The 13,677-nt window shown below is 29.1% G+C and overlaps 1 protein-coding gene across 4 annotated transcripts in view; it reads right to left on the reverse strand.

Annotated features, from left to right (window-relative positions):
• The window catches only part of LOC107437726 (fasciclin-1), a 480,484-nt gene that overhangs the window by 52,801 nt on the left and 414,006 nt on the right, over nucleotides 1-13,677 (reverse strand). The gene's annotated exons all lie outside the window — the stretch shown is intronic.

Genomic DNA, 13,677 nt, shown 5'->3' on the forward strand with positions numbered 1-13,677 from the left:
AATATGGAAAAGCACAAGACTTAAAAAAGACTAAAGGCAATGCGGGTGCACAGCTAGTGGACCAACATCCCCTTCGATTTTCAATAGCTTCTGGTGGGTTGCTCCTCAATTTGACCAGTCTGATATACATGATGCAGCTCTTCCGTATTTCGTGAATATTCTATTTTTATAATGCAGTCGTAAGATTTCTAAATTCCTACTTGGCTTTTTTTTAAAAATCAAATTTATTTGAAATTGATTTTAACTACCCTTACATTTAACAAATAACATAACACTACCCCTAGTTTAAACATATTTATATCAGGCATGCTTGTTATTTTATTGTGTTGTTAGTGTTGGCTAAATGTGAATTGAATGTTAGCTTACACTGCCATCTCAATTTTCATTTCACTACCACAAGGAGAACACTTTTTTGAAAAGCGTAAAAGGTTAAAAGGTAGCAGGTATGTAGTAGTTAAATAGAATCTGCGGACAGTAATAAAAAATATTGCCACAAACTCGACTTCGCGGAGGACTTTCTGATGAAAATAACCTGAACTTGCGTTACATGGAGAGGCATGAAAACTTCCCATGTTTAGCCTGACGTCAGGTGGCTTCTAACCTACTGGGGATATTTTTAGTCGACCCTGTGATCATTGCAAGCCGGGAGCAGTGTACAAATCAACCTGCTACTTCACGGATTTGAACTTTTGCCATCTCGGATGGAGCATTCGCTTCTGAAGAAGCAAACGGCTTATCCGGGTTATCCCGACTGCCTTAATGGGTATTTTATTTAATAATCGGCTTTGGACAGCCAACTTAATCCTGAGTTTATAACTATAAATGTTCCGCTTTAGAGCCCTGTAATTTTAAACTAACCCAGAGGACAAGGGAACTCCAAGATAAAGCATTGGGACAAATTAGGACTTTTTGGATGGATTAACCAGTGTTTGCGTTACATGGAGAGGAAAACCACCCGCAGTTAGCCCGATGAGAAGGGGATTCTAATTAAGGATCTGTTTATCAATGAGGATATTTTATGTAAACACTGTGGTCAGCGCGAGTCGGGAGCAGAACTTGCATCAACCAGTCTCCGCTGAAATTCGAACCTGGGTCACCTCCTTGGAAGGCAAATGCTCGATCCCCTGAGCCACCATGGCTCCCTTTGTGGTAATTTAAATTTTCTTCGTATGCATATTATAAAATACATCGATATCATTTTCAATGTGGAAGTGATTGAACAAATTTAAATATTTTTAAGGAGGAGATAGTTAAAAAGCTTATAAAAAACTTAGGAAACAAAATAGATATTATTAAAACTTAGTATCGAAATAAAAATAAAGGTAAAAAAACTCGCTTCTAATTAACTTGGTCTAATCCTAACATTTCAAAATAGCGCAGCGCCTCGCAGAAATATATTGCATTCGTCCATAATTTCCTTTATTTAAACCTAGAAAACTAATATGAACAAACTTAGAGAGTCTTTTTTCTTTTAAATAAAAAGAAAAAGTAATTAGACGAGGCCTAGATATTTAAAAACAAAAGTTAGTTCGACGGTGAGCATGCAAAGTAGCCAAAAACTTGGGTCTTCTAACTGTCCAAAAGATTAAAGCAGCCCCACATTCCCGAAACAAAACTTTAATTAAGACAGGAAACATGCTACCATCTTTTCATTTATCCCAATTCTAATTTTGCAATAGTGGTAGAAGGAGGACATTTTTCTCATAATAAACTGTCAAAGACGGCTGCGGGAATCAGTGTGTTTTTCTTTAGATGTCACTCAGTTTAAGGAAACCCGGTTGTTTTAGTTTAATTGAATAGGCTGTAAAGTCATGGCATGACGTTAACTTTTGTCTTTGCAACAGATGCTTGGGAAAACGATACATTTATTATCTGCTATTTGACATGACATTGTCACCGCGAGTGGAGATATTTTTCTTACACGTGACTCCGCATCATCTAGTTTTATCTGTTTTTGAGGGGAGTTATTATCTTTTATTTTAGAACGGTTGCGGTTGCTTGAAGAATATTACTTCAACGCGTCAGAAAGAAAAGAAGGTGATGTTTATATTGAGAGTAAAGTCATTTTTTACCACGACGACATTTATTTTAAAATAAACAAGCTGCCCCGAAAATTCGACGGATTGATTAGAAATATTAAGAATCTAAGTTTTTTTTTTGTTTATTTTATAACCGTCGTTGAATGATCGACCCAGTTTTGAGTTTACGTCTCACTTACGTAGCCTTGTAATTTTGAACCCAACCTAACAAAAAAATACGGTGCTTTTTAGGTTGATTTCAGGTTGGTAGATGTAAAAAAATACACCTGAGGTAGAAAATGAGGTTATGCTTTGCAGCAAAAATAAGCTCAATTTCAACGTCATTTACACCTTACAAAATCAACCTCATATATAACTCAGAAATAATTTTAGTTTAGATCGTGTGAAATTATGCACTCCTTAAATATACGTATTTGCTTTAAAATGGAAATAGAAAAATATTTACCTAAGCTGGTTTCTCTAAAGTAGATTTCCATCAACCTCAAAAAAACCTCAAGTGTAAATAAAACAACTTCATATACTTTAATTATACACCTTGGGAGGTTGATCTTTTAAAGTTGTCTTTGAAATCGATTTCTAATAGATCTCAAATAAATCTTAACACCTCAAAACAACCTCATGTAAACCACAAAAATACCTTAAATTTTCGTAAAGGCAGTCCCGAAGACAAAGGTACTCTTGAATCAAATATTGGAAGAAATTTGCCTTCATGGAGAACTTTTTGATGGAATTAACCCGCAGTTGCGTTGCATACAGAGGAAAACTACGAAAATTTCCTAACCAATGATCCGTCTACCACTGAGGATATTTTACGCCAGCACTGTGGTCGGTGTGAACCGGGTGCGGAATACGTATCAACTAGCTTTTGGGACTTGAACCCGGGTCACCTTATTGGGAGGCGAGGGTTCTAGCCCCTGGCTACTGCTGCCCTAAGTTCATCATTGGCAAATTCTCTACTTTTTACGCTTTTTTTGCTTTTGAAATATTGAATTTGAAGTCATATTTTTTCTCTAGTTCTTCTTTATTTGTACACTTTTTGTATCATGTATTTTTCAGATATGAACTGGTAGTTAAACTCTTTAAAAGAAAATAGAACTTTTTTTAAGAAAAAAAAAGTTCTGCACTTAAAGACTTTACCAATAGATAATGTGGTTCTTTATGTATTCATGCAGTAAAAAAACTTCCCATCTTTTCATAGATTTTCTCTGCTTATTTGTCGGTTTAATGCTGTTTTGTTGATAAAACGGTTTTTCTCCGTTTTTCATCCTAATCATAAAACGGATTGAAACTGTCAGTTCAAATTGTAGTTTTTGTCTGCAGTTTTGCTTCTTTTCGAATCATTTTACGATTCTTTTTCAAATCATTTTACGATTATTTTCTTTACACGATCCAGTTCTTCAGTAATTGTTTTTTGATTTTGAATATTGTATAACTAAAGCCGCGATTTGATTTCATTATCAGATTGATACTCTACATGATTATATTTTTTTAAATATAATTTTTTTAGCAAGTAAAATTGACAAATATTTTTATACGAGTGGACCATTATAAGTTTTAAATAATTTTACACTTAAGCATTATTTCAATAAGTAAGATTTTAACAGTAAAAAAAATTTAAGATTTTTCTTTATGGAGAGACACTAGAGTTGTGGTGGCTCAAAGACAGAGAACACGCTTCTGAATGACGTGACTCCGGTTCGAATCCAAAGGTCGACAAGTCGAATGAATGCTGCTCTCGGTTGTCACCCGCCACAATGCCGGCGTATATATTTTATAGAGTTTTTTGTTAAAATGACAGTACTTATCTGCTTAAAAAACAGGCTTCTGCTTTTAAATAACAGTATTTTTTCACAGTTGATAGAACAGTTGATATTTTTTCCGTAAATTAAATAGTTTCTTTTTACAGTGCAGTTATATGTTAAACTGTATTGTATATTATAATTAGTATACTTATTCATCTTATTATTTAAATACCAATCTATTCACGTCCCCATATGTATTCAGATAAACATTTGATTTGTAAAAAATACCTTCAAAAGCTAGTCATACTATCAAAACTTTTCATTATTCAACAACAATCTAAAGCTTGTTGAATAATAAAAAGTTTTGACAGTAATCAAAACTTTTATTTATATAAACCGTGTCAATCTAAAACTTTTTATTATTCAACAACAATATTGAAACATGTTTGAAAAATCGAATTTCTAAAAAGTTAAAGCGTTTTTTAACAAATTATTATTCAATTTATATTTAGAAGTGGAATATTTTATTTCTAGGCTTTATTGTCATCAAGTTTAAATTATAATGGGCTAGTGATATCTTTAATTCAGTTATATGCTCAACCTTACTTATATTATTATTTAAATAGCCTGATTGGTAGGGAGCTGGGCTTATGTTCGTGAGAACAGGAGTTCAAATCCAGCCGGCCGAAGATAGCCGGTTATAATAGCGAAGATAGCCGGCCGTATAACAAATAGGGACTGCTTCATGTTAAATCTGTTGGGTCACAATGTCCTCCAAGTTCCAATAAGAAATTATACCTCTGGGGGTACTAGATGCGGGATCGATTATTCTCTGGTTCAGGTCAAAATTACGATTTGGGGATGAATGAATAGGTCTATGTATGGGTCCGCCCTACAAGCGGTTGTGACGTATGGGTAGGGAAAATTTAAGTTCTTGGCCATAGATGGCGCCACAGGAAAACGAGAAGAATCGCGCACCCAGTGCTTTAATGGCCAACGACAACAACAACAACAGAAGCAATAAAACTCTTATTTACGTCACCACATGTGTTCATACAAATATTTGGTTCGTAAATTTCTTAACTAAATCTGTATTTATAGAATTGTTCCTATCCCAATCTAAATCTTTTGATTTCTTTAACAATAGTATCAAAAATATCTAAAAAACCAAATTCATAAAAAGTCTAAACCCACTTTTACGCCAGGCGCTTTCTCAAAATAAAGATACTTCATCAATACCTGCAAAGGAAAAGTTCTTGTGTGTCCGTTGGCAACACGGACTGTAATTTTGGCCATTTTGTTTTTCTCTCGAGCTCATTCGTTATTTTTATGGTGAGCCTTGCTTGAGAATCACGCCTTTATAATGTCTGTGTCAATTCGGAATCTCGCCAGTTGTAAAGTGCGTACCGTATTTCGCTTTCTTCATGCAAAAGGTTATGTTTGTAAAGGGTCATGAAAAGTGCACGCAAAAGGAATACAATTCCAAACAAACGCAGGGACTTGCGAACAAGCGGAGTTTGCTAATTGCATGACAACGCTCAGACACACACACAGCTTCAAACCAAAGAACTACTAAAAAATGTCAAATGAAAAATTTCAGATCATCCGCCATGCAGCCCGGACCTTGCACCCAGAGACTTTCACTTATTTACCTGAAAAAGCATCTTGCAGGACAAAACTTTCATCACGATGATCAGATCAAAATTGAAGTTGAAATGTGGTTCCAACTAAGGTGGCAAAGTTCTATGACTTTGGAACACAAAAGCTGGTACTCAGACTTAACAAATGCTTTGACATTGCCGGCAACTATGTCAAAAAATAAGGCATGTACTAGCTAGTAATTTATAATAAACTTCTAATCAATTAAAAGTTTTTCAAGGGAGTGTGTGGAATTGTATTTTTACTTTACCAAAACGCCTCGTACATAACTGTTCAATTGACATTTATAAGTAAACTGTTTTTACACCTAGGTATAGGTGTAAAAACATTATTGATACATTTTGTTTATAATAGCATATTATTTACGCATTTTATTTACTTACATATTTAATTATAGTGTATTTTTTATTAATAGTGTACTTATTAATATCATTTAGAGTACATTTTGTTTATAATCGCCTATCATTTACGCATTTTATTCAGTTACATATTCAATTATAGTGTTTTTTTATTAATAGTGTACTTTTTCATATTATTTAGAGTAAATTTTGTGCATTTTTTATAATCGCTTATTAATTACACATTTTAATAAGTTACATATTCAGTTATAGTGTTTTTTTTATTAATAGCGCACTTATTCATATTATTGTTCAAATATTATTCCTATTTCCGCCACCCATGAGTTCGTAAAAACATTTGGTTTATTAAAAATTGTTTTCAAATATTTATTCATACTATAGGTCACAAAACAAACTAAAACTTTTTATTATTCTTAACTTTTTACTTTTTTATCATTTTAAGCTTTTAATTGTTTACTTTAACTTTATTAAAACTTTTATTAAAACTTTTTACTTTAACTTTATGACAACTTTTATTAAAACTTTTTACTTTTTATTATTTTATAAAGTATCAAGAAAACACCTAATTTATGAAAAGTCTAAAGGCAATTCAACAAACTATTTATTGTTCATTATTTTATACGTGGAAGTAAAATATTTTTATCACTATGTTTTATTATTATCTGTTTAAAAGACCTTTTAAAATTATCCTGTTTGCTAAAAATGTTGTGTTTTATATAATTCTTATTACTCTAATATTATTAAGCAGAAAACTATAATTATAATTACACAAGAATAATATATAGAAACAAATCACGAGAAATAAACATGGTGATTTATTACGCCCTAAATTTAAAATGTCCCACCAACAGTTTCTGCTCAGAAGACATAAATTACTTACCCTAACTTACACCATAATTCTTTCTCTGAAACAAACGTTATTATCAGATTATAAAACAAAATAGAGAAGATTTCTAAATAATTCATTTGAATTATTCAAAGATTGTTTTTGCAAATAATGGGTAAATTTGGCAAACATTTTTTAAACATCTGTTATAGACTTACATATTTTAATCACGTTTGAAGCATAAAGTTTTCCTGAATAATTTAATTATTTTGCTCTTTTTCAAATTATAATATTTCTATCTAAATTTCTGCTCTGTATACATCTGTATGTAAATGATCTTTAAATTTGGCCACAAAAAATATAAGTTTAGGGATACAAAATAATTAAATTACATTTAAATTATAAATTTGGGTATAGAAAATGAAATTTTATCATACAAAATATAATTTAAATCCTTCTAAACATTTCATTTATAACTCTTAAAATAAATATTGATTTTGAAAGATATATTTAAATTTTGGGAATTCTCTTTCCTTTTAAAAATCCGAATTCGATCGAAGTCTGAATTTAATAAAGAATTTTAAGTGGGCTTTGATAATATGAATTTAAATATGCCTATTTTATTGCATCTGCATATTTCTATTTCGAGTGTATCAGAAATAAATATGTCTTCATTTGCATTTCAGAAATTAGATTTTCGTTTTAACTTTTGCTCTCGAAGTATGTTAAATTTAAAAATATTTTTGCAGTATCAGCAGCTATTCAATTTTCATTTAAAACGGCGAAGTTAATTAAAATGGAGTTTTAAATAACTTGAATACTGTATATAAAGTCAGTTTGACGAAAGCTACTATGACAAAATATTTCAGTTAAATTTATATTTTGAGATAGATAATGTCTTTAGAAAATATAATTGAAAGGTATATCATTTTTTTGAAGATATTACATGATGCTTGAAATGTTATTGACTGCGTAAAGCTTATGATATAAATTTTAGTTTGAAACTCTGGAAAGTATTCTTAACTGTTTTCAATTTTTTAATTTTAAGTTTCTTTTGAAGATATAGTTGGAAGATTTTTGATCAAATTTCGATATGGTTGACATAACGTTGTATAAAAGGTTGCAATTAAAAATACCTTATAGAACTGTATAGTTTACTGTGTTCAAAAAATAAAACCAGTTTAAGCCTCTCTAAAGTTTGAAATTAGCTAATGAGGATGTCAACAGATGGCACTGCTAACAGGAAAAACTATAAAACAATATTTTTCTGCTGCATTTGAACCCTTAGGAATTGAAACATTAGCTCAGGCATCAGACTGTACTGCGTAGTTGATTCCTGTGAAAATATTACTTACAGTTTTTCTTAGTTCGTAGCGCTATCTTTGATGCACTTGATAACTCATTTTTATTCTTGGTAAGAAAGAATTATCTGGTTTCCTTATTTTTGCAACACGTTAACTGTACATTATAAAATAGATATCATCATAATGTCGTTTAGTCTAATTATCAGATTTTCCCAAACTAATTGCAAACGGCTCAAATTTGAGTAAACTCAAATATGCTAATTAAATAATGTTAAGTTCTAATTGAGTTCCAGAAATAAAGAGAAAAATGTACTTTCGCTTAATAAACATACAATTTTTTTAAAAACAGATTTCGATTTTTGAGCATAAAATTATGGGTGGTAGCTGCAATCCTAAAAATATAGTGCCAATAGTTTCGGCCGAAAAGTTGCCGTGTGTATGGACCCTATAATGTAAATTTCATTTTCTGTGTAATTAGCCATATCTCGGGGTATTTCTAACCAAATCATAAAATTTTCGCACGCAATTTCAAATTTAGTTTATCCAAAGACAATTCAGTGCAAAAAATAACTTCTAGCAATTTTTGTATTATTTTTTATTCTTTTACAAGGGTGAAAAAATATTGAATTTTAAACTAAACCAATTTCTCTAGATTTTAAACCATGTAATTTTAAATGACAAAATACAAAACTTGAGCGAAATTGGTTAAGCAGTTTCTGAGTCATAAAATCTCAAGAAATCAATCGACGAGAATTTCTCAAGAAATCAATAGACTGACCAATTTCATTCAAATTTTATATTTTGCTATTCAAAATTACACAGTTTAAAATAATGTGAAAACTTGTATACATTAGAATAAATTGTTTTTCAAACTTTATTAAATAAAAGAATAAAAAAAAACTATTAAAAATTGTTTACTACTTTGAATTATCTTCGGAGAGGCAAAATTTATTATTGTGGGCAAACAACTTTCGATTTGAGATGCATCGAACCACTCAAAAAGTGGGATTATTATTAAGGGATACTTGCAATTTTGAACCCAATTCAGAAGACAAGGGAAACTGCTGGATTCAGTTTTAGGAAAAATTTGTCTTCGAGGAGGACATTTTGAGGGAATTAACCCGCATTTGCATTGCATGGAAAGCCACGAAAACTTCCCCCCTATTAGACTCTAACCCATGATCCGTCTACCACTGAGGAAATTTTATGTCAGCACTGTGGTCGGTGCCAGCCGGGTGCGGAATTTGTGTCAATCATGGTTGGGTTTCGAACCTGGTTCACCTCAATGGAAGGTGAAAGCTCTATCTCATGAGCCACCACTGCTCTATTATAATCTCTTATAGAAAGCTTAATCTTTTCACTCATGTTAATCACATTTGGACAATTGTCGAAAAAAAAATCAAATAAGAGGAAATTAATATCCATGCCTACAAAAAGATAATTTTCGTTAAATGTTTAAATCCTGTTTAGTCTGAAGAATATGTGAAGAAAAATTCTACTTTCTTTTGATAATTTATAATGTCTGTGTAATGTGTTCAAAAAGTTTACTGATATTTAAAAGAAAAAGTATAATCTTCAAAATATCTAAAGATTTCTGGAGAAGCTCTTAAGTAATTCTTAAGATGTTTTTAAGGGAGTGTTAGTAGTTTTAAAGGCTATCATAACTCAGGGATATTAATGATGAAACATTTATATTTATTTTTATTAAATATTCAATTATTATTATTATATCAACCAGATGAGAAATATTAAAGAATAATTTTATTTGTACTTTTCCGATAGCTAAATTAAACTATTTATTATTATTATTATTTTTTATTTTAGGAATTTTTGCCGTCATTTCTCTAAAATAAATAAATAAATGAGAAAAAAAGTGTATTGGTTTAAATTTCACTAGGCTAACGGAGAGGTTCAGTTTAATACTCTCGTGAAAAATCAATTGCACAACAGTACTAATTAAGTAGTAGTATTAGGTACGTATTTACCGATTGTTTTCATAAAAATAATAAATTGAAATTAAACGTGGAAATATTTGATTCCCTTCCAAGATTAAGCCGAGGCTGTTATTATTCCGATATTTTTTTGTGTGTATAGTTAAAAAATGTAATAATTATTTAAATTTTAATTTAACTTTAAGATCAGTTTTAATTATCTTCCCTCTGATAAAAACCTTTTAATCCATTAAAATTATTTCTCTTCATAATGAAATAGGCTTTGCTTTGATGTGTTAAATTTTATCATAATAAATAAAGAAAAATTTTAATAACATTGAGTGTTTAGGCTTTTAGCAAAAATAATAACTCTGGGCAAACTCAATAATAATCAATACATTTGGTATAAGAATGGTTCAATACCAATGATAAAAAATAATCTTAAAGTTTTATTTTTTCTAATTTTCTGATTCAAACATTTTAATGTATTTTATAAAGAAAAACAAAATACAAAAATGCATTTATCTCAAAATGATAAATGTTCATAATTAGTTGCTATCAAAGCTTATGCGCTTTCAAGTTTAATGTTCAACATTAAGAATGGAAAATTTTTGTTATGAAGCTAATTAAAACTCCATTCTTCCTTTGAAACTTGAATTTAAAATAAATAAGCTGGTCCAATTGTGTTTTTCTTTCTCTGAAAGCATTTATCAAAAGATTTCAGAGGGAAGGAGCATAACAGGTAGTGTCTTTTTATAATTTTTGTTTGCACGCTTTTAATTATAACCGCAAATAAATGTTTTTGAAATATTTTCTTTTTAATTCGGAAAAATTCAGCTTTTTATTGTTTCTTTTAAAATAAGAATATTCAAAAATTGAAATAATAACTGAAACTAAATCAATCTATCTTGTCTCCCCATTTTGTTTGAAATTTTTTTTCTTTTACTTGTATTATTTAGCAACATTTTGAGATATCATTTCCTTCTTTTCTGCTAAATCAAATTATTTTCTTTTTAAATGCTATGAAAAAGAATCTATTGATTTCAATGAGCTGAAATTTCAAGATAATGAAATATATTTCGTATTAATTTTTTTTGGTAATGTTCATTTTATTATAAGAAAGTCAGAACTTTTATTCTATAACTGAAAAAAAATGTAATTGCATTTTGACATTATTAATCTTGTTACTTTTGTTTTGTTAAAAGTTTCTTTTGTTGCTAATAATAAGTAATCTTTCTAATTAAGGAAGCAAAAGAATGAATTTTGTGAATTAAAGCAATGACGCATATTTGTTATTTTAAATAAAAATCTGTAATATTTTTCGAGCCAGTAATTGCAATTTTAACAACTTAAATATATCTAATTAAAAATTTTTTTTTTAAATAAACAAATTTTAACTTAAAATAAAGGCTTATTTAATTATCAATTATCTTTCATTAAAATGGATTTTTTGGAAATGGTAATCCGCTTATAGGAACTAGTGTTTGTCGTAAAATACATTGAGCTGCAAAACTAATTTAATTTTAAAATTATGTTTCTAAATGCTTATTTCATTTACTTGAAGTAATTTTTTAGCAATAATAACAAACTTAGAAATATTTGTAAAAGAAATGGAACAATTAAACGTAATTTTAATCAGTCTAACTTCTCAATATGTTTCACACATCTAACGTCCCATATTTATTTATTCAATTAAATACTTTTTAAATTTAATTTCAAAAAATACCTTAATTGAATAATTAAAATTAAGTCTATTGGGTGACATAAAAAAATGAAGATTTATAAACATTGTATTATACACTAAAAATTTTAGTACCTAAAATTCTCCAGTTACAAGATTATTTTTCGAGAATTTACGAGCAGTTCTTTTGCAAGATAGTTTTACATCTTAAAAAAGTTTTTAAACTCATGATAAACATTTAATAAGTGTTGAAAAATGATTTTTTCATATCTTTAAAGTATTTAATACATCGTAAATATATCAGAACTTTCTTTGAAAAGGAAATAATAAAATGTTTTTATTCCAAATATAAGCTAAAATATATGTTAAAAATAATAAAGTAAGATATCCTCCCAACATTCAGAAATGTTTTTAAACTCATAATACCCATTTAATAAGTGCTGTAAATTGATTTCTTATATGTTTAAAGTATTAAATAAATTATATAAATTATAATAGGGTATATTTTTTTTGAATAAGAAACAAGAAAATAGCTGTATTCCAAACATAAGCTGAAATATAAGTCAGTAATAATAAATCAGCGTCTAAAACAGTACGTCAGCTCATAAAGAAAAAAATTGTGTCAAATTTGCATCTTATTTATTAATTGATGCACATTTTTGACGCTGATCAGTTTGTTTAGAATTTCAGACTCTTTTATTTTGTCAAAGTAAATTTTAATATAGTAACCCATTAATGTGCGGAGTCATATTTTACATTATAAAAAATATGCCTGTCTCTGAAAAGAGACTTCAGGCACTAATAGGTTAATTAGAAACTGTTCGAAGGCAAAGGTTGGAAGTTTCAATAATTGTTTGAAATTAACTGAACTGATTGTTTTGGATAAAATCTTAGTTTAATAAGTTCGTTTCGTCCAGATAAAAAATAAATTAAAATACAAGTTTTTGGTATGAAAAAAATCATTTTATTTATCCTTAGAAACTTAAATTACAGATAAATGCATAGTTTTATTTTAACATGTCAACAGTTTTATTCATTCCACAAAAGCATTTTAACTTTTTTTTCTGCAAAAAGTTTTTAGAATGTGTAGAACTTTAGCAAAGATTGAAAATGTTTTCCTGAAATGTAAGTTTTGTAAGTGCCAACCTGAATGAGTTGTAAGTGCAATGAACAGAATTGAAAGTGCGATCCTAAGAGAATAGAAAGTTTCAACTCGAAAGAATTAAGTTGAAAAAGAACTGTCAGTGTTAGATAAATTCTATAAACTGGCTTAATTTTTGGGTAAAGATTTTTCAAACTTTAAAAAGTTCAACGTAATTAAAAAGGTAGATCAGCTAGTCTCGAAAGGCGGCTAATAAAATGTGAAAAATACACGATAGTCACTATTTGTAGCTAGTTTCCTTTTTTAAGTATATCTGTGAAAAAAACCTTTTTAGAAAAAGTGGAACTATGAATTAATAATTGCAGCTTAAATTAAAAAAAAGCCCCAGAAATATTTTCGACTATTGTCTGTAGAAAAAAAACTAACATATTTTAAAGGGGAATTTTATTTAAAAAAAAATAATTCTTAGAAAGATTTCAAAAACTTTTCAGCTATTTGCATCTTTTTCAAATCCAGATAACAATAAAAATAATAATAACTGCTATATTAAGATAAAGTTTAACTGAGAGAAATTGATTGAGAATTGTCCATCGGCATTGCAGCTAAACACTAAGTTTATACAATAATCTCAGAGCATCAGCTCCAAGAATCCGTCAAATTAGGCTGATCCTGTTTACCTTGTTCCTATATTGGGTAGTATAGCTGTTAGTTCGTAATGAGTTGAATATTTATTGCTCATTACTCATCGAGTGAAAGCTAACTGCTGGTTTCTAACAATTTAATGGTTCCCATTACAATTATATTAGAGAATTTAAATTAGATAAATAAGATTGTTTAGTATAATGTACATTAAAAAGTTGTTGCATATCTCCGTTGCTTAGCAATGCTAAATAATGTCTATGAAATCTGTTACTCTAATTTATTCTGTGATCTAATTTATTATGTGATAATTTTTCATCTGCTGTCTTTAAAACGAAATCCTTGAGAAACATTTTAAGATAAACATTATATAAAATGAACATGATATCTATAAA

Source organism: Parasteatoda tepidariorum, chromosome 9 (genome assembly GCF_043381705.1).
Source record: "Parasteatoda tepidariorum isolate YZ-2023 chromosome 9, CAS_Ptep_4.0, whole genome shotgun sequence".
NCBI lineage: Eukaryota > Metazoa > Arthropoda > Arachnida > Araneae > Theridiidae > Parasteatoda > Parasteatoda tepidariorum.